Source organism: Polypterus senegalus, chromosome 3 (assembly GCF_016835505.1).
Source record: "Polypterus senegalus isolate Bchr_013 chromosome 3, ASM1683550v1, whole genome shotgun sequence".
Lineage (NCBI taxonomy): Eukaryota > Metazoa > Chordata > Cladistia > Polypteriformes > Polypteridae > Polypterus > Polypterus senegalus.
In genome coordinates, this window is record NC_053156.1 from 143,871,497 (window position 1) to 143,894,695 (window position 23,199).

Sequence of the window (23,199 nt, forward strand, 5' to 3'; positions counted from 1 at the left end):
AGTTTTCAGAAACTAGATATGCCTCTCATAACCAACCACATATCACAGAAGCTGGTATAATAAAAGGTCTCATTTAGCTATAGGCTGTTCTGTTTGTTGGCGCAAAAAGTATGAAAATGCAAACGGTTCTACCAGTTTACAGTCCCCCAAGAAGGCTTGCTCGCTAAAAGTCAGCAGCACATCTTTTTTTTAAAGAACAAAGATGAAGAATAATCAATGGAGCATGTAAGAGTTTCATTTACTTTGTACAAATAACAATCATTCCATAAATACACGTTGAATACTTTCAAAACTCGTGCAGATCCTGGCACTATAAGGTATGATTCACGACTTTGTGTTACATGCAGAAGCTGGCATAAATGAAGATTCATGAGCAGCAGTGCCAGCACAGAGGGCACATTTTGCCAAATGGTGGAAGCAGCCACTGAAATAATTAAGCTTTATTCATAGTGAAAAAATATAAGCCATCTTAAGTGTATCTTTTTCAGTTATTATTGCCTGGCTATCTACATAACAGAGACAGCAACTCACATCTGAATATCAACAATCAGGGTAAGAACTATTTTGCTTTGTGTAATTTTTACTAAGTTTGGTAGCATCACACGATTAGAAAAGCCCTTTCTGGTGTTGTTTTTCAGATACATATGACAAGGCTCATATCTACTTCCTTTGGTCAGAAAACAAATCTAACCTGGACACATATCCAGGAAGCACAAGGAAGAAAGAGAATCTGAGACATAAAATTTCTCAAAACTCGTATCAATTGGTCATCTATGATATATTGTTTTGTGCTAATCAGAAAATCTTATTTTAGACCAAATCAGAAGTACAGTACAATGCTGCACTTTCATCAAGTGAAGATGATGACACCTACCAGCATCCCCGCAACCTCTAAAATGTAATAAAAGTAAGATGTCTTGTCAATTTTAATTATTAACTACTAAATGTTTAACATATGATATATTTAACTTCTTTCTTTTTTTTAACCTGGATAGTGTATTCAAAGACAGCATCACAAAATCTGCTAACTTGTCGATTTAACAATTTTCTCAGGCAGGGGCAGAAAAAATAGCGCTAGTATTGTGATTGATGCAACTGTTACTCAGCACAAAAGGTGGTCAGTAAGGATGGTAGAAACTGGGATTAGCTACTCCCCGTTGTGTTATTTGCATCCTGGGAGGTCCTACAAGCCTCCACAGGCTTCTCTTCATTTGAATTATTTTATGGATGACAACACTGGGGATTATTGCACATTCTAAAAAAGGGTTGGGAGGAAAAGGCAGTCCTGTCCACTAATATTTTGGAATATATCACATAATTATGTGATACATGAGCAAACTGCATGGGCTTGCAATTATAATTGTGGTTCGAACGTTCATGAGCTCTGTCCCAGAGATTGAGTCATGGTCTTCATTTTCACTTCATATTCCAAATTACTGGCACATTGGCAAGGCCACTACGAAATTAAGAAGAAGAAAGGACTGGTTGATTATTTAGTAAAACAAACAAATCATCAACCAGAGGGATGAATATACCACGTTAACTTACTGAAATGAGGACAGACAGGGACCCCGATTTCTACTCTGGCCAGCCTCATTCCTTCTTTACTCATAAAAAGACTCTTAATTTCAGTATGGATTTGATGCCCAAACCAAGACAACAGCTCGAAGCAGCCATCTTGTCTGTCCAGGTAGCAGTGAATGAATGACCTGGAAGGATCTCTCTGATTGTGCATAACATCATCACAGAGCCAGAGGTTGTCATCAGAGAACTCCTATACTGCCTCCTGGAGGCAAAGCGAGCAGAAGTGAAGCAGTACTGCACCCTCCACCCATTCTTCTGCTGATACCAGCATAGGAGAGACATCCCCACCCACATTACAGAAGCCCAGATGAGCAGAGAGCTGAGGAGACTTCGTGCCAACAAAGCCGTGGGTCCAGATGGAGTATTACCACGACTGCTGAAGGCCTGTGTGCTGGAGCTGGGGTGTCCTCTACAGCACATCTTCAACCTGAGCCTAGAACAGGGGAGAGTCCCGAGGCTATGGAAAACATCTTGCATCACTCCAGTTTCAAAGGTAGTGAGCTGAATGACTTCCGACCTATTGGTCTGACGTCACACGTGATGAAGACCATGGAGCGCCTGCTGCTTCACCACCTGAGGCCACAGGTCCGCCACACCCTTGACCCTCTGCAGTTCGCATACCAGGAGGAGGTGGAAGCGGAGGATGCCATCATCTATATGCTACACCGATCCCTCTCCCACTTGGACAGAGGAAGTGGTGCTGTAAGAATTATGTTTCTGGACTTCTCTAGCACCTTCAACACCATCCAACCTCTGCTCCTTAGGGACAAGCTGACAGAGATGGGAGTAGATTCATACTTGGTGGCATGGATTGTGGACTATCTTACAGACAGACCTCAGTATGTGCGTCTCGGGAACTGCAGGTTTGACATTGTGGTCAGCAACACAAGAGCGCCGCAAGGGACTGTACTTTCTCTGGTCCTCTTCAGCCTATATACATCAGACTTCCAATACAACTCGGAGTCCTGTCACGTGCAAAAGTTCGCTGATGACACTGCTATCGTGGGCTGCATCAGGAGTTGGCAGGAGGAGTATAGGAACCTAATCAACGACTTTGTTAAATGGCGCGACTCAAACCACTTACACCTGAACATCAGCAAAACCAAGGAGCAGTTGGTGGATTTTAGGAGACCCAGGCCCCTCCTGGACCCCGTGATTATCAGAGGCAACTGTGTGCAGAGGGTACAGACCTATAAATACCTGGGAGTGCAGCTGGTTGCTAAATTGGACTGGAATGCCAATACTGATGCTCTGTGCAAGAGAGGACAGAGCCCGACTATATTTCCTTAGAAGACTGGCGTCCTTCAACATCTGCAATAAGATGCTGCAGATGTTCTATCAAACGGTTGTGGCGAGTGCCCTCTTCTACGCGGTGGTGTGCTGGGGCGGCAGTATAAAAAAGAAGGACGCCTCACGCCTGAACAAACTGGTGAGGAAGGCATGCTCTATTGTAGGCATGGAGCTGGACAGTTTGACATACGTGGCAGAACGATGGGCACTGAGCAGGCTCCTGTTAATCATGGAGAATCCACTGCATCCACTAAACAGTATCATCTCCAGACAGAGGAGCAGCTTCAGCAACAGACTGCTGTCACTGTCCTGCTCCACTGACAGACTGAGGAGATCATTCCTCCCCCACACTATGCGACTCTTCAGTTTCACCCGGGGTGGGGGGTAAATGTTAACAGTATACAAAGTTATTGTCTGTTTTACCTGCATTTTTATCACTCTTTAATTTAATATTATTTTTTATCAGTATGCTGCTGCTGGAGTATGCGAATTTCCTCTTGGGATTAAGTATCTATCTATCTACCTATCTATCTATTAGATCAGGAGAATGCCAGATCTTGGTATAATTGAGGAAACCTTTAGTCTCTGGTCTAGTCCCATTGTCCTGGTCCCATATCTGGATGGCAGTTGGTACTCCCAATTCAATGCTTACTCAATTTTGGAAGTGGATAAACTCCTTGAGTGACTTGGGAAAGCTGAATTACTGACAACATTAACATGATGAAAGAATATTGGCAAATTACTTTAACAGAATCTGCAAAGGAGAGGACCACATTCAACACCCCTAGCAGCCATTTGCAGCATTGTGTCCTCCCATTTGGACTGTATAGGGCACAGGCAACTTTCCAGTGTCAGTTGGATACAGCGCTACACCCCCATGATGCCTACTGTGCTGTCTACCTAGATGATGCCATCATCTTTTCCAGCACGTGGGAGGAACACATACAGCAGGTACACACTAAGACAAAATTCTACTCCTGGCACTAAGTGAAGTTAGTCTCCAAATTAACCCGAACAAATGTTTCTTTGGGTTGACGGAGGCCAAATATTTATGCTACTTGGTGGGCACAGGTACAGTGCAATCACAATGCACCAAAGGTAATGCAATCATGAATTGGCCCTGTCTGAAGACGAAGTGGCAGGTCCAAGCCTTCTTGGGTTTAGTGGGATACTACCACCAGTTTGTTCCCATTATTTTTAATGGGGGTTGAGGGGTTTTTGGGGAGGAGAACATGAAAGCAAGCTATTTCTGATCTATCCTTTGCATCCCCACAGTTGTAAGTGCCAACACAACAGTAGGCTTCATAGCCATAACTCCTGGCAATATTGGAATTTAAGGTTACAGCTATCATATGAAATAATATACAACCTTAATTTAAGATTATAAAATGACAACAAAAGTTCAGAAGCAATGTCTCTATGACCAAACAGTGAACTTTGTGAGCTGGAGTGTCAAAGGTCTCAATCACTAATTAAGAGGAAGAAAGTATTCTCTCACCTAGCAGGTCTAAATTTCAAGATAGTATTTTTACAGAAGACTTACTTAATCAGCAAGGATCAGTTTCATTTGCAAAGAGACTGGACTGGCCAAATACTCCACTCCAGCTATATTAAGACAACTAGAGGTGTGTGAATATTTAATTCATAGAACAATTTCATTTGTAGTATCAGATGTAGTATCAGAAGGGCAATATGTGATGGTTATGGGTAATTTATTTAATTGTAAAGGGATTTTGACAAATATCTACACACTCAATGTGGATGATAGAGACTTCATCCAAAACATATTTGCATCCATTCCTAACCTGAACACTCACAAAATAATAATTGCAGGAGACTTTAATTCTATGGATAGGTCTTCTGCTACAGGGGAGATAACATCTAACACTGCAAAAATAATCACAGTTTTTAATTGATCATAACTTATCAGACCCCATCAAGATTCTTAAATTCATACTTAAGAGCATGTTTCTTCTTCTTCCCAGTCCATCACTGTTATTCAGGAATTGATTATTTCATTATAGATAACAATTTCTTACTCACAATCAGATCTTTCAAATTTGACACTATTGTTATCACTGACCACACCCCTCTGATCATGGAGCTAACATAACTATGCCCCACATACTCATCTTGTTGGTGGCATCTTACCCCCTGTCATTTGCTGAATGAGAACTGTACAGAATTTATATCCAAGCACATTGCTTTTTTAGAGACAAATGCATCCTCAGAGGTTTCTGCATGAATAGTCTGGGAAACTCTGAAGGCATTTTTAAGAGGAAAAATTATCTCATATCTCTCCCACAAAAATAAGTCAGAAACCAATAAGGCCTCAGAGCTAATCAGAGAAATTACCAGAATAGATCAAGAACACGCCAGGGGCCTCATGTATAAATGGTGCGTACTCACAGAAATGTTGCATAAGAACGTTTCCACGCTCAAATCGCAATGTATAAAACCTAAACTTGCCGTAAAGCCACACACATTTCCACGGTACCTCACACCCTATCTTACGCAAGTTCTGCGCTCGGTTTTGTAGACTGGCAGTACCCAGCGTCAAAGCAGTGCTACTGTTCCTGTGTGGTTATCCTTTCTTTTCCTGACGCGGCTTTATAAATACACTGAAATTAACTGCATATTGTTTAATAGTTTAATGCATCTGATTGTAAGTAACCAGTAACAATATAATGGTCCACAGAATGGTCAAACTATTCTAAATACAATAGCTGCTTTAGTGTTGTTACTCTCACTGCACCTTCTTCTTCTTCTTCTTTCAGCTGCTCCCATTAGGGTTTGCCACAGTGGATCATTTTTTCCATATTATTCTCACTGCACTACTTGGATTATTTATATCACTGTATCTGAGTGTGGAATCATAGCTCTACAGCAGCTGATCAGAAAGAGAATTATCAGTGTACAGCATCAAGCACAAACTGCCTCAGCCATGCTTTCTGTTTGGACTCCTCTCATACGGCAAAGCCTTTCCTGTATGGACCTCGCAGTTCAGGAACAGTTTCATCCCAAAAACTATAGACACATTCAATCAGTCCATCAAGTGCTCCTTGTAGAATTGTTTGTGCTTATAAATAAAATTACCTCACTGTAAACTTGCGATATAATATTGCACAACCTGAGCTACTTTATAAAGTGCATATTTATATATGATGACAATATCATTTTGAAGATGAAATACTGCAAAATATGTTTATTGTATTATACAGATAAAACTTTAACTTCATTTAAATAATCTATATTGTTAATAATTAAACATGTGAAGACACGGTGTCGCAGCGCTAGCAAGGAGCTGCTCCCGTTGCCACAGCAGATCATCTTTTTCCATGTTACTCTTACTGCACCACTCAGAGTATTAATATCACTGTATCTGAGTGGGGAATCAAAGATCTACAGCAGCTGACTGGAAAGAGAATTATCAGTATACAGCATCAAGCACACGCTGCTTCAGCCATGCTGTCTATTGAACTGCTTTCACACGGTAAACATTTCAAAGCCTTTCCTGTACGGACATTGCGGTTCAGAAATAGTTTTATCCCAAAAACTATAAACGCACTCAATCAAGTGCTTCTTGTAGAACTGTTTGTACTTATAAGTAGAATTACCTCACTGTAAACTTGCACTACAGTTATAATATTGCACAACCTCAGCCACTTTATAAAGCGCGTATTTACATATGATGACGATATCAATTACAAGTGGAAATGCAGCAAAATATGTTTATTATATTATACAGCTAAAAGTTTAACTTAATTTAAATAATCTATATTGTTAATAAATATGTGAGGACACGGTGCTGCAGTGCTAGCAAGGAGCTGGCGTTCTGTTCACAGATTGTTCCTGCCTCTTGCTGGGACTGGTGTGACACTGGATGGGTATAATAATTAAACACGTACTATGAAGATATTTCAATGTTCCTTAAACGCTTTGAAGAATCGGCATTCTAAGCTTACAGATGGTTTAACGTCTATTACAGAGCTGATTGTGTGGGGATTGGGTATTTGGAGAAAGAAAAGCAAGGACAGGCATTGGAGGTTAGTATGTTTGAAAGAGACAGTACTTCTGTAATAAAGTATTTTATCCAAGGTCGCGCATGGCGCAGCAAGCATCTGAGATATGAACAATCACTGCGCCACCATGTTCACATATTAAATAACATGATTTAACTCCTTTTATCATGAAAATGATATCACATATACATCTCAGTATTTAAATTATTCAGAGAGCTGTAATATCACAAATGTAATGGATTCTGTGTCCTGTCGGAGGAAGAGAAAGCCGGTAAGCACGTAGTGATTCACACACATAGAAGATCAAATACAAAACAAGCATTTAACTTGCTACTTTAGTTATGATGGGATTTGAGAAACTAACAAATTAAACAATTTTAAGATGAAGTTTATGATGTTCTACTTTAATGACAAAATAAACTACGTGATTAAAGTGGAAATTTTGAGATTAAAGTTAACATTTCGTGCTTTTTTCCCACTGTGTGCCTTTTTTTTCTCTATACCCTAATAAGCTTTCATATGACACTCAGCCGGTGGGCTACGACTCGCCTTTTCACAGTGACTTGGATATGTGACAACTTCTTTTTTTTTTCGTGCACTGTGCGACTTTGTGAACTTGAGCTTTCGAGTTTCTCCGACACACCATGTCACTCGATCGACTTCATTTTGTTGTTTATATCACTGTTTAAACCAACAAATACTGTAGTACGTTTTTCTTTGTCTCCACTTGTTATTCACTGAAATTCTTATATTTTTCCTCTTGCTTTTGCCATTGCCTTTTCACAGAACACTGAGCTTAAGGGCTATTTATATTGATTAGCATATTCAAAGAGGCGTAATTCTGGGAGGAATTGGGGAGGGACAGCAAGCGTGTGCACAAGCGTTACTTTTCACGCTGACCGGGATTTACGGAGCGGAAGAACGTGGAAGTTGGAGTACGCACAGATTCCTGCATCTGGATTTTTCTGTACGTAAGCACATTTCAATTTTTGTGCTTACGTCATGTTATAGTGCGAATTCTACGCACGCCGTTATGTATGAGGCCCCAGGTCTACAAAACATACATGTGATAAATTTTTAAATTTTTGTTATGTTGCAACATCACAGAAGATTAGATGCAGTGGACCTCATTAACAGTTAGAGCATCTGTATCCCTTTCAGTAATTATAGGCAGCTGCAGAAAACTTTGTAATAGGTGGAAGTTGTGTATTATTGCAGATTGTTTAGGCATGAGGGCAAAACGCTGCCTCACCTGTTCTTTTATTAAACAAGCCAGTATTTGAAGACCAAAAATTGGGAGCTTAAGGGGACAGACACTACAAAACATAAAAAGCAGCACGTTTGTACAGTACTTCTTATACAATTAAGAGTTAACTTCTAAAGGACACAGGCAGCAAATACAAATGTCTGGGAAATATGCTCAGATTTTCTTCTTTTACTTAAGATACTTTCTGCTTCACTTTGAACTACATATAGTCGATTTATGTCTTTGTTATTTAGTCCTGAAAGGAGGGCATTACATTAATTTATTTGGCTAAAAAGAAAGATGTGCATTAGTTTTCAGCATCTTGAGATTTTTATTAAAAGTCTCACAATGTTTCTTACAATCAAAAAACTCTTAGTCTTAGTAGTATGTTTAACTTGCGATTTGAAACTTATGTCCAAGTCCATAATAACACGTAGAATCTTTACTTTTGTAAGGCTGGATGAATAAGCTTACTTCTAGAACTGTGGCATTTTTAATTTGTGCAAGTAAGTAAAGTTTGTTTTTTCCCTTTATTAATTTGTGGAAGCTAATACTCATCCATTCTGTAATGCTTGTAGGACATTTAATCTGAGGGTTTAAGAGTCTCAGGACCATCTGGTGGTATAGATAAATTAAGCTGTGTGTCATTTATGTAGCTGTAGTAGTTCAACTTGTGTTTTGAAATAATCTACTCTAAAAGAAAAAGAGTTAGAATAACAGTGAGCCCAGAATTAATGCCTGCAGTATTGCCTCAGCTTACTGAAAATATTTTTACTTGTTATATAAGATTGTAACTGTCTTAAATACCTGCTGTCAAATTCTTTATTCAAATATAAGAGAATAAGACCAAATATGTTGTTTGCATCAGCATTGAGACACAACTTATTAACTACTTTAACCCAATTAGTTTCTGTGCTATGAATTGATCTAAAGCCATACTTGCATAGTATATACAGAAAAGTTTTTTAGTAAGTAATCAATTAACTGCTGAAAAACTATTTTGTTCTAGAATTTTACAGAAAAAGGCAGGTTAAGGAATGAACTAAAATTACAGAAAAGGCTTGATTTTTTCTTCAGTTGGGGCCTGCTTCATGCAGTCTTTAAAAATGCCAGCATAACTGAACAGTTAACTATTTCTGTTACACTCTCTATTGGCATGTCTGAAACTTTGAAAATGCCTGCTGGAATTAAATCAAGGACACGAGTGAACTGTTTTAGTTGAGTAATTATTTTACAAAGTTCACTTAAACTAATTTAGTATGGGATGAATTAATTGTATTAAGCATGCAGAAGTTCAAGAGGGCTTGTTTAGAAGGCTGTATTATGTTACATCTTGTGATATTTATTTTTCTTAAAAAAATCTGCAAAAGCCTTATCCACTGAAGCTTTCAAGATCCATTCCATCAAGTAAGCTTGAAATACTTTTGGATTTTTTTCATTTACAAGTTTAAAAAAGTAGGGCTGTGTCTCAGGTCAACTTAGTTATATGACTCCTCAAAATTTCATAGTGGACTGTTAATTTAGTTTTTCTCCATTTTTACTTGGCCTTATAGCACAATCTTTTGAGTTTACTGACTGCTTGACATTTCCATAGTAATTTAATAGCAGAATGCTAAATATTTTTTTCAAGGGCTATTTTGGCTATGATCATAAACTTATAATTAAAAATTTGCATGTTACTATTTACATTGCAGGCTGTGTTGCAAGAAATATTAAATTTACACTGACTATTCCATATATTAACAAAATTAAAATCATGGCATCATTTAATGCCCTATTGCTCTTTAGCTTTAGTAACAGATACAGTTAGCTCAAAGAAAATGCAGAAATGATCGGATATACCAATGTCCAGAATTTGTATCACGTCAATGTTAAGTCCCTTTGAACTAAGCAAATTTAGCATACAGTATTAGTTTCCTTTTGTAGTAGCTGCATGACATGTTGACTGAGTAAATTAACAAATTTTCTTGTTTTTGGGTCACACTGGTTCTCCACATGAAAACTGAAATAACCTATTATTGTGGACTTGTAATAATTAATTGTCATAATCTATACTAATAAAAGGCAAAGCCCTCACTGACTCACTGACTCACTGACTCATCACTAATTCTCCAACTTGCCGTGTAGGTAGAAGGCTGAAATTTGGCAGGCTTATTCCTTACAGCTTTCTTACAAAAGTTGGGCAGGTTTCATTTCGAAATTCTACGCATAATGGTCATAACTAGAAGCTATTTTTCTCCATTTACTGTAATGGAGTTGAGCTCGAAAGCCGTGGGGGGGCGGAGTTTCGTGTGACATCATCATGCCTCCCACGTAATTAAGCAGTACGTAGAAAACCAGGAAAAGCTCCAAAAAGCTTTTAAGAAAACATGCATTATATAATTAAGAAGGCAGCGAAACAATTAGAAGCGAGCGAGTGACATATAAAACCATATTCAGCGGCTCACGTGAACTGGACGCAGTGCGCAGACAAAAAGCAACAGTTCCAAAGAGTGCTGAACAAAAACTGAATTACACTGCTACTCTCAAATAGATAAACCACACGCCGTGGCACAATAGTAGAGGCTTCGACTCTAGCGCCGAGGTTCGATTCCTGAGAGGGGATGCACTGAGTATATACGCATGCATTTTTATTCATTTTACCTTCGCATCCCCTTGGTTTGAGACGTATGAAAAAATATGCGGTTAACGCAGAAAGACAGATCACCAATTGAAGCTTTATGAATAATGGATACTTTATTCGCGATCAATGATTGTTTTGGTAAAGCCATACTCAGTGTATTCATTAGATGAACGGTAAAAAAGTAAGAGCGAGGGGAGGGTAACTTATTGAGGCACGCAGGCAAAACCACAATAGCACGCGTGCTCGATGTACTGTAGTGCACGTCAACTCGATCTGAATTGCGCGATCACATTCTAAAAAATATATTTTTCAAGTTCTATTTAGTCCATATGTGTCAAACTCAAGGCCCACAGGCCACATCCGGCCCGGTGAGTAATTAAATCTGGCCCGCGAGATCATTTTATATACTGTATTATTGTTATTAATGGCCCGGGGATATGAAGCGCTGGTAACACAATAAACTACAGATCCCATAATGCAGCGCTTCAGCTGCCTTGCAACACTTACCCGTTAATCAAGTCTAGCTTATGATGCTGCAAGTTATTGCGAAGCTAGCCCACACGATGCCGAAGAGAAAAGGTGATTCTGAACATAGAGCCTTTAAAAACCGATGGGAGGCTGAGTATATGTTTACTGACATTGCCGGTAAATTCTGTAATTACAGAATTTAATCTAAGACGGCACTATGAGACAAAACATCAAGATAACCTGAAAGACCTGAATGCAATGCACAAGATACAGAAAGCAGAAGAGTTAAAGAAGAATCTGACACTTTAGCAGACGTTTTTACCCGTGCAAAATCACAAAGTGATTTCAAGTGAAGCTACTTTTATGGGAGACACAAATGCACCAGTGCAACTTGCCCCACTTTCCCTGTTGCCAAGTAATGTTGAACCAAATCGGCACAATGGTGTTCCCAAATACGCATTTTGCTGATAAACTGAGCGCACTGCGCACTGAGTTCGCACGGCGCTTTGGTGACTTTGAAGAACAAAAAAAGAATTTTGAGTTGTTTCGCAACCCATTTGCCGTCGATGTGGAAACTGCACCTGTGCAGATTCAGATGGAGGTGATTGAGCTGCAGTGTAATGGCACACTGAAGGCAAAGTACGATACTGCACAGCCCGCACAGTTTATTCACTCCATTCCCGCACAAATGCTCCAGCTCCGTCTACATGCGGCTCGAACCTTGTGCATGTTTGGTACCACATATCTGTGTGAGAAGCTCTTCTCAGTCATGAAGACTAACAAAACAGCACACAGGAGTCGCCTCACTGATGAGCACCTGCAGTCCATCCTGAGAATCTCCACAACACAGAACCTCACACCAAACATAAACGAACTTCTTGCCAAAAAAAGATGCCAGGCGTCCAGCTCTGATAAAATGACATATGAGCAAAGACAACTGAATGATTTGATTTGTTATTGCTGAAAAGAACAAATTTTATTTATATTTCCAGGTTTTGTTATGCACCATGTTCATATTTGAATTTGTATAATTTTGACAGGATATATTTTTATGGAGAGCAAAATCTTTTGGGATATTTAAAATGTGAATTTATTTTTTATATAAAATTACATAAGAGTAAAGAAATTTGAATGTTCTTTTAACATTTACTTTATTTCTAACTTGTATAATTTAGACAGGATATATTTTTATGGAGAGCAAAATATTATAAGTTAGTTAAGGTTTGAGTTGATTTATTCCGGAATAATATTCTTTCGACTAAATAAAAATTCCTTCTATTTAAAATTTAAATAGAACTTGAACAGGGCGGCACGGTGGTGCAGTGGTAGCGCTGCTGCCTCGCAGTTAGGAGACCCGGGTTCACTTCCCGGGTCCTCCCTGCGTGGAGTTTGCATGTTCTCTCCGTGTCTGCGTGGGTTTCCTCCCACAATCCAAAGACATGCAGGTTAGGTGGATTGGCGATTCTGAATTGGCCCTAGTGTGTGATTGGTCTGTGTGTCCTGCGGTGGGTTGGCGCCCAGGATTGGTTCCTGCCTTATGCCCTGTGTTGGCTGGGATTGGCTCCAGCAGACCCCTGTGACCCTATTTGGATTCAGCGGGTTAGAAGATGGATGGATGGACTTGAACAGATATGATAGTTCATAATATACAGGCAGACTTGCACGTAAGAGCGGGAGTCATCTGTTTTAACAAACAGTGTATTGCACTGATACGAAATAGCCTGCCCATTTAATTATTTAGGAATGGATAAATAAATTAAGATTTTGTACATTTTTCTTCCTTCATGGATTCTGGCATCCCCAGCAACATTGGTCGCACCCCAAAGACTGTATATATGTGTATATATATGTGTGTGTGTGTGTATATGTATATATGTATGTATATATATGTTTATGTATATATGTGTGTATGTATATATATATATATATATATATATGTATGTGTGTGTGTATATATGTGTATGTGTATATGTATGGATATGTATATATATATATGTTTATATGTGTGTGTGTATATATATATATATATATATATATATATATGACAGCAACACTCATCACTCACAACAATGACAAAACAATTACATTGACAATCATGTTACGTTATTTTCAAAATGTTTCCTTTTCTTTTTCATTACTTCTTTAACACACTACTTCTCAGCTGCAAAGCGCGGGTATTTTGATGCTAGTGGGTAATAAATCTGAGAATTCTTCAATAAAATAGACATATTTTGGATGTTGATAAATTGTCAATAAGATATAATACAATACTCCTTGAACAATTATGGAAAGATACTCAAAAGACGAAATACCACCAAGACTAATATTTTTATAGTTTAAATGGCTTGAGGAAGTACTTTTCAAAGCACTGCCTCTCATTGCTTGACATACAGAATGAACAAATATATAATTCTGAGACATAATAATTCAGTGATCTCAGAAGTACCACTGCTACCCAGCAATATTTCACACCAAGTGGGAAATTCTATTTTCCTAATACTGAAAAAAATAATCATCTAACTAGTTAAAGCTCTAATATTAAGTAAAGTCATGTTAGTTGTCTCAGAAGAACAAAGCTATATCAAAGTTTTAAGACAATTTGAGATCCTAATTAAGTTATTTGTATTTATACTGGTTTGTATAGACTTTTTTGATTTACTAATATAGTGTCAATATAATGCATGTCTCTAAATAAACCCACTGCATATTTCTCAGATTTTAATAGGAGTTCTTGGCTTTAACTGTAAATAAGTTATGTTGTTATGAATGCTATATTACCTTTGAAATGTTTCACAGAGAACTATGACACAGAATCTACTGCAGTGCAGAAGGCTCTCATCCAGTTGTTTAGGGCCAGGAGTCGGCTGTAGGCTTCATTCAATTTTCTCCACATGGCCAGAGATCCTGTGAAGCAATGATGTTAGCAGCATGGTTCCTTTTCTCAAAGTCATGAAAAAGTCATGTTCTTGTACTTTTCAAAAAACAATGCAGGTCTTCTTTTAAAATGAAGAATATGGGCACCAGGGAGCGGTACACAAACATGCTGTGGTCTGAATAATGCTTAATTTTTACGATTAAATTTTGACAAAAAATGTAAAAAAATTTTAATTTTCCTAGACATTTTTAGCTTCTAAAAAGAAAAGGGATTTTGACATTTTCAGTCATGCTATTGTTTATAATAAAAGTATTATAAATGTAATTTAATTTTGATAGCCATTCCAACATACTGCAGTTTGGTAAAAGTAGTAAAATAATATGCTAGACATTTTGAAACACGTGTATAAAACCTGTTCCATTTACGGTCTCTGACATATCTTCTTATATTCTTCTGAGTGCTTTCACTCTTGCAAAATCATTTTTATTACTTATGTTGTTGACAAGCAAGAGTACATCTATCCTCTCCTGTTTGAATATGCCACTTTATGTACCTTTCTTTACCTGATAAAAAATTCTTTAACAATTACAACAATACAGGTAAAGTGATGCTAAATCATGATGACAGGACCTTAAAGTAACACAAAAACATCTGCATTATCTTTTGCCACTTAAACTATGTGTTAAAAGGATACAGTATTTCATGCGCAAATAGAAACATATAAAATATTAGAGTAATCGTGCTTGTTCATTTACTGAAGACTCACTGATAAGTAAAGAATAGCAAGTATCTAGTAAATCTTAAATTTAGCAGTAGAAAATGTAATAATCTTAAAAAAATACAGAAATCGATATCCTAATTCAGTTTAAGTAATTTTAGTAAACTTTAATGGTGCTGGTGTCTCCTGTTTTTGTGTTTCCTTTTGATTTTTTTATTTCTTCCAACAGAAAAATAAGAGTTTCTAGCTCTACCTTTATTATCTAGAAAATGTTATGAAATGTTGGTGATTTTGTCTGTTCAGTTTCATTCTATTTGTATGGACCACTGTATCACTGAGTATTTCTTTTTTTCTGCCTAGTACCCCTCATCTGAGTTACTTCATGGCATAACAAACCATGATTAAGTAGAGCCACAAATTAAGAACAAGAAAAGCATGTGCAGCTATCACTTATTTTTAACTAGTTTTAACTTTTATCATATTTTGGATAAAAATGTTAATACTTGACTAACTTCCATTTGTTTTATAATCTTTAACAAACTGTGTATTTTCAGTAAAGTTTTAAATATGGAAACTTGCTTTTACTTGTTGGCTGGGCTGTAATAATAGCATCTTGGTGCAAAGTTTGCTGAATTATTTTTACAATATTTTGTTTCTACGTGCCATAGAAAGAAAGAGATGAATGAACAGCTATATTTCAAAATAATGTATTTTATGTTTTCATGTGGCAAAATCTAACATTTTAACTATATTAAGATGAATAGCATAGCAGAACAATGTGAAGATTGCATGCTTCCTTCTGATTACAAGCCGTTTTTCTCCCAGTACCCTTGTTTTCTTCCCACATCCCAAAGATGCAAATCTCTCTTTTTCAGTGTGCCAAGGGATGGACTGTCGTCCTGTCCAGGCCTTATACCCTATGCTACTAAGAGGTGCTTGGCTCCATATGATCTTGAGTGTAATGAAGTGTATTCAGAAAACAGACAAACAAACATAAATATAATTACGTCTATAATTAATCACTTTTCTTAATAATTTATCGGTAACATTCAGTAAAAAGGCTGCTGCTTGCACAGTGCCCAGTAGTAATAATTCTTGAATATTTAAGTTAGTGAGTATGTATATAAAATCTTGGCACATATTTTTCAAATTCCTAAAGACTGGAGTGAATATTATCCCATTGTATAAAAAAAGTAATCAGTCTGATCTAAGTAACCTTAGGCCAGTAAGCTTAACATTCATCACAGGTAAATTTATAAAATCAATTATTAAGAAAAACATTGACCAGCACATGTCTAGAACAGAAGTATTAGCAAATACTCATCACTAACTAAAATGAGAAATGTTGTGTTTCACTAATATGATGGAATTATATGAGGAAGCAACAAAAGCATACAATGAACAAGGTACATATATTATACACTGTACCTTGATTTTCAGAAAGCTCTTGATAAGATATCAGTTCAAAGGTTAGTGGTCAAATTGCAAGTATGAAGCAGTGTGTGGGTGGGTACAAAAGTGGCTCAAACATATTAAGCAATAGTGAGAGAACCTTTTCTAGATTTAGGTAATGTTAAAAATGGTGTCCCTCAGTGGTCAGTGCTGGGCCTGCTGCTCTTTTTAATATGCATACAAGACTAGACAAAAATATGAACAAGCTGGTTAAGTCTGAAGATGATACCAAGCTAGGTGAAAGGGCAGATTAATTTCCATAGAGGGACTTGGATAGAAAATAGGTTTGGGTAGATTTGTGGAATATTAAATGTAATGTAAATAAAATGTAAAGCATTCTGCATAGTAAGTAAAAATGTTAAATTTAGAGGTCCAAAACTTGAAAGTGTATCTTATGAGAATGACATAAGAATCACAGTGAACTTGTCATTGTTCATATTCAGACTGAGTACAGTGATCAAGAAAGCTAATAGGATGTTAGTTTATATATCATAAGGTGTGGAATAGAGTCAAGTGATGTTATGTTCAAGTTATATAACACACTGGTGAGGCCTCACCTGGAGTACTGTGTGAGGTTTTGTTCTCCATATTACAAAAAGGGCATTGTTGTGCTAGAGAAAGTCTAGAGAAGAGTTACTTAGCTGATTTCCAGGACTAAGATTTATGACTAATGAGGAGAGACTGAAGGAGGTGAACCTTTTCAGTTTAAAGAAATGGAGATTAGGAGGGAAAATGATTGAAATGTTTAAAATTGAGAAAGGAATTAGTACAGTAGATTAGTCTTTCTGTACACCCCAACAGATCCTTCACTGGTAAAATAAAAATGTTTACTTACATTACTTAAGGTTAAAGTAACAATCAACATAATGGTAAAAAAATGAATACAAGATATATTACTGCAAAGAAACATTGCCTATGTTAAGAATCCAAATGGTACAACTGGTCACTACTGTAGTTTGTAAGTTTATGTCACCTACCATTGACATGAACAACGTTTTTTCATTAAAACACAGCAAAATCATACAATCATCAAACATTCAAGACTTATGTCTATTGATACTGAAACTCTTCACCAAATTATTTATTCTTTTCTTATTTTTTTTTTGCTTATGTTTATGGTCTCATAATATATTGCTTGTGTATAACTGGAAATGAAACTTATGCATGAAAGGTAGTTAATGATGATCACAGTTACTCTTTTTCATAAAACTGCCAAATTAATCAAGCTTAAAGTGTGAAATATTAGTTTTATTGTTTCACCTTTTTGAGTTTTATAATTTTTAAATTATTCCAAATTGTGTTAATTAAACACACATTTCTATAAAACAAAATGTAATAAGTGAAAAGTTAGTATAATCAGAAATTCTGTCAATCTCATAGATCACAGGAGTTAGGATTTTTTAATATTAAACCACAATAAAAATGCTACCCTTACTCAAAACATAGAGATGATGTAATTGCTAACAAAAGCATATATTGTGTTATAGATCATATTAGTGATTAAAGCCATATGAGTTTAACAAAAACTTGGGCAGAGGCTTGGAAGGCATAGTTTAAAATAACATTAATGAATTGTTCTCAAATTTAAAAGAAGCTCTACATGTTTTTTGTGGTTTTAGGTACTACATCATTTTCTCATTGACTTATGGAGAATGCATTAGTTAAGCAAGGTTAGTCTATGTGCTGTTAATGTAGAAATGGAAATCATGACTAGTTTATTCCTTTCTTCCTTTTTTTATTTTGTCTGATCTCCATCGCAAATTTGGTAGGATTTCTAATAATAAACCCATAAAGATTAATAATCCAGTACTTCAACTTTATAACAGTAGTGTTTAAAGTTCTGTTTAGATGCTAAAATAATAGCAAAAGTTTGAATTTTACTTATAAACAATATTTTTGGGAAATAGCAAAATGGACATTTAATTATTTCATAAAACCTCAATTGAAATTAACTGCTATCTTCTTCTGTAAGATATTACTTGACTCATTTGTCATCATAATAAATTACAAAAATGCCTATACTACAGTAAAATAGTTACTTTATTCAATATTCTATTTTTACCTTAAGATTCCTTTTCTTTCTTTTTCACTCAACTCTTTACCATAAATTTAGTCAAAAAAATGAATGGATGGAAAGTCATTTTATCTTTTTCAACCATTACACATCAATATTGTATAGCTTTATTAATAATGTGTTTAAATTATTGAATATCTGATTCATCTTTATCTCCTCTATGATCTCCCAAAAACTAAAGTGTGTTCCTGCCTACACATCTCTAAGAAATGCAAGCTACAGCAAAGCATTTTTGGCATTGTGTCAGCTTGTAAGTGATACCACCTTCATGCTATACAGACAGGTAAGACAAAGATATGCAGATAAAAATGATTACATCATCATTATCTATTGGGTTTGATGTATTAGCATGATGATTGCCAACTTAATCAGAGCATTTTGTTATGATGCAATGCCAGAATTGTTAGTAATCTCACTGCATGTACTATAGATACTTCAAAGAAACAGCAATATTCTGCTCATTTGAGATTCTATATTCTAACTCCTGCTGACATGAAAACAGGGCAGTATTATAGGGTAAATGCTTATGAAAAGGGTGGATTAGGTTTGTACCAGAGATTCTTGGTGGTCAAATGGTTTTTCTTGGGATGTAACCGATGAAATTTAGCTCATAAATAATTTTCAGAAGACAAACAAAATACCAGATTTTATTTTGGGGGTAACAGAAGATGTCATTAGTTTCTTGTTGTTGTTTAGAACATGTTGATGTCAATATGCTCTGTACATGTGACAAAATTATTAACTCAGCCCAAATAATTGTAAATGCTGAATGTGAGTCAAATGGGTATCTCATGACAATGTTGTTTTGCAAGTAGCTGACTTGGAATTATGCAAATGCTAGGGCAAATTTCTCCATATCAGAGAGTGCACTGGCATGGTATATGCAAGTGAATTCCTGTAAATGACAACCAGGTAGATCTTCATTGAAGAAATTCTACTCAAGACTAAGGACACAACAGAAGTAATCTCCACTTCCCTCTTTGGCCCACTAGTATAACTTCTTTTCCAATACGGAGCAGAACCAAAAGAGCAACCCAGCAACAGAGGATGCTCAAACCAGCATGTTTCTTCATGCCGGTCCCAAGCCCAGATAAATGGTAAGGTTTACGTCAGGAAGGGCATCCGGTATAAAATCATGGTGTGGAAAGGAGAAGAAATGGAGTAGGGGTTATTCTGAAGTAGCAGTATGTCAAGAGTGTTTTGAAGGTGAAAAGAGTCAGATAGAGTAATGATTATGAAGCTGGAGATTGGAGGTGTGATGATGAATGTTGTTAGTGCATTTGCCCTGCAAGTTGGGTGTGCGATGGATAAGAAAAAAGATTTTTGGAGTGAGTTGGATGAAGTGATGAGCAGTGTACCCAAGGGACAGAAAGTGGTGATTGGAGCGGATTTCAACTGAGATGTTGGTGAAGAGAACAGAGGAGACGAGGAGGTGATGGGTAGGTATGGTGTCAAGGAGAGGAATGAAGAAGGTCAGAGGATAGTGGATTTTGCCAAAAGGATGGACATGGCTGTGGTGAATACGTATTTTAAAAGGAGGGAGGAACATAGGGTTACATACAAGAGTGGAGGAAGATGCACACAGGTAGATTACATCCTATGCAGAAGAGTCAATCTGAAGGAGATTGAAGACTGCAAAGTGGTGGCAGGAGAAAGTGTAGTTAAGCAGCATAGGATGGTAGTCTGTAGGATGATGTTGGAGATCAAGAAGAGGAAGAGAGTGAGGGCAGAGCCAAGGATCAAATGGTGGTAATTGAAAAATGAAGACTGCAAGGTTGAGTTTAGGGAGAAGGTGAGACAGGCACTGGGTGGTAGTGAAGAATTACCAGACAGTTGGGAAACTACAGCAGATGTAGTAAGGGTGACAGCAAGAACGGTGCTTGACGTGACATCTGGACAGAGGAAGGAGGAAAAGGAAATCTGGTGGGAATGGGGAAGTACAGGAGAGTATACAGAGGAAGAGGATGGCAAAGATGAAGTGGGATAGTCAGAGAGATTCAGAAAGTAGACAAGAGTACAAGGAGATAATGTGTAAGGTGAAGAGAAAGGTGGCGAAGGCTAAAGAAAAGGCATATGATGAGTTGTAGGAGAGGTTGGACACTAAGGAGGGAGAAAAGGGCCTGTACTGATTAGCTAGATAGAGGAACCGAGCTGGGAAAGATGTGCAGCTGGTTAGGGTAATAAAGGATAAAGATGGTAACATACTCACAAGCAAGGAGAGTGTGTTGAGCAGATAGAAAGAGTACTTTGAGAGGCTAATGAATGAAGAGAACGAGAGAGAGAAGAGGTTGGATGATGTGGAGATAGTGAATCAGGAAGTGCAACGGATTAGCAAGGAGGAAGTAAGGACAGCTATGAAGAGGATGAGGAATGGAAAAGCCGTTGGTCCAGATGACATACCTGTGGAAGCATGGAGGTGTTTAGGAGAGATGGCAGTGGAGTTTTTAACCAGATTGTTTAATGGAATCTTGGAAAGTGAGAGGATGCCTGAGGAGTGGAGAAGAAGTGTACTGGTGCCGATATTTAATAATAAGGTGGATGTGCAGGGCTGTAGTAACTACAGGGGGATAAAATTGATGAGGCACAGCATGAGGTTATGGGAAAGAGTAGTGGAAGCTAGGTTAAGAAGTGGGGTGATGATTAGTGAGCAGCAGTATGGTTTCATGCCAAGAAAGAGCACCACAGTTGCAATATTTGCTTTGAGTGTGTTGATGGAGAAGTATAGAGAAGGCCAGAAGGAGCTGCATTGCATCTTTGTGGACCTGGAGAAAGCATATGACAGGGTGCCTCGAGAGGAGTGTTGGTATTGTATGAGGAAGTTGGGAGTGGCAGAGAAGTACGTAAGAGTTGTACAGGATATGTACGAGGGAAGTGTGACCGTGGTGAAGTCTGCAGTAGGAGTGACGGATGCATTCAAGGTGGAGGTGGGATTCTATCAGGGATTAGCTCTGAGCCCTTTCTTATTTGTAATGGTGATGAACAGGTTGACAGATGAGATTAGACAGGAGTACCTGTGGACTATGATTTTGCTGATGACATTGTGATCTGTAGCGATAGTAGGGAGCAGGTTGAGGAGACCCTGGAGAGGTGGAGATGTGCTCTAGAGAGAAGAGTGAAGGTCAGTAGAAACAAGATAGAATACATGTGTGTAGATGAGAGTGAGGTCAATGGAGTGGTGAGGATGCAAGTAGTAGAGCTGGCGAAGGTGGATGAGTTTAAATACTTTGGATCAACAGTACAGAGTAATGGGGATTGTGGAAGAAAGGTGAAAAAGAGAGAGCAGGCAGGGTGGAATGGGTGGAGAAGAGTGTCAGGAGTGATTTGTGAAAGATGGATATCAGCAAAAGTGAAAGGGAAGGTCTACAGGACGGTAGTGAGACCAGCTATGTTATATGGGTTGGAGGCGGTGGCACTGACCAGAAAGCAGGAGACAGAGCTGGAGGTAGCAGAGTTAAAGATGCTAAGATTTGCATTGAGTGTGACAAGGATGTATAGGATTAGAAATGAGTACATTAGAGGGTCAGCTCTGGTTGGATGGCTGGGAGACAAAGTCAGAGAGACGAGATTGCATTGGTTTGGACATGTGCAGAGAAGAGATGTTGAGTATATTGGGAAAAGGATGTTAAGGATAGAGCTGTCAGGTAAGAGGAAAAGAGAAAGGCCTAAGAGAAGGTTTATGGATGTGGCGATAGAGGACATGCAGATGATGGGTGTAACAGAACAAGATGCAGAGGACAGAAAGATATGGAAGAAGATGACCGGCTGTGGTGACTCCTGACAGGCAGCCGAAAGAAGAAGATGAAGAAGCAGAACCAAAAGAGAAACGTACTGCCCTTTCCTTTTTTTTCTCCCAAGTAATGATTCTTTCTTTCTTTCTCTCTTTTCAGTATTATTGTGAGGAGCACAAGCAGTAGTTTGGGAGACAGAAGGTGATGACATTTCTTTCTGGTCTGACAAGCAATGTGCAAATGTTGCAGGAGAGCAACTTTCCATTCCAAAGTTTTAACTAACCCAGACAATGGGCTCACACCATCATTGGTTTTGCTGGAACAAGTCAGCAGGTGTCACAACCCCAATCAGAGGAAACATCTTCACACTAGATTCTGTCTGGGGACTTGTTTACTGCATTTTGCTAGTTTTGATAGCTCCCAGGTGGGTGAGCCCATTAGGCTTATCAACATATATGCCTATCCAGATAGGAATAAGCATTTCACATTTTTCCAGACCTGGCAAATCCAGTTCTCATGGTAATATGGAGAAAATGCTTCAGGAGGGAGGAGGGAATGCAGCTTCAGCATATCTGCAGTGATGGATGCCCTATCCAGACTGCTCACTGCCTAGTGATAACCAAAGTATTTTTGTAACATTGCTGGGATCGCCTATATGCCTGGTGAATGCCTGATTCCTCAGCCTGTTTGGATATCAAATTTATTTTTTACCTTCATGACAGTAATATAAAAAAGTATTTCTTGGTGCTTTGCTGCTTCTCAGACCACAGGGTCATCAACTTCAAGTGTACCCTAAGATAGAACTTTTCTACTCGCTTGGACTCTTGGAAGATGATCCAGTGAGGAATGGAGGACCTGAGGGTTGCTTACACTATGAGAAACATAAATTTAACAAGGTAAATAACTGGTAAAATATGTCAAGATAAACTGCATTTTCTTTCAGATGAAAGGAAGGCAAGAGGCAAGGAAACAGTGGCAAGTCTCAGAAGGCAGAAATACCTCACTAGAGTGGCTAGGAAACAACATCTTAGCTTCATGAAACTGGAGAAGGCCTAAAAAAGGCTCTTTGGGGAGTAAACCACAAGCATAGTTTTACTTTCCAATCTGAACCTGGATAAG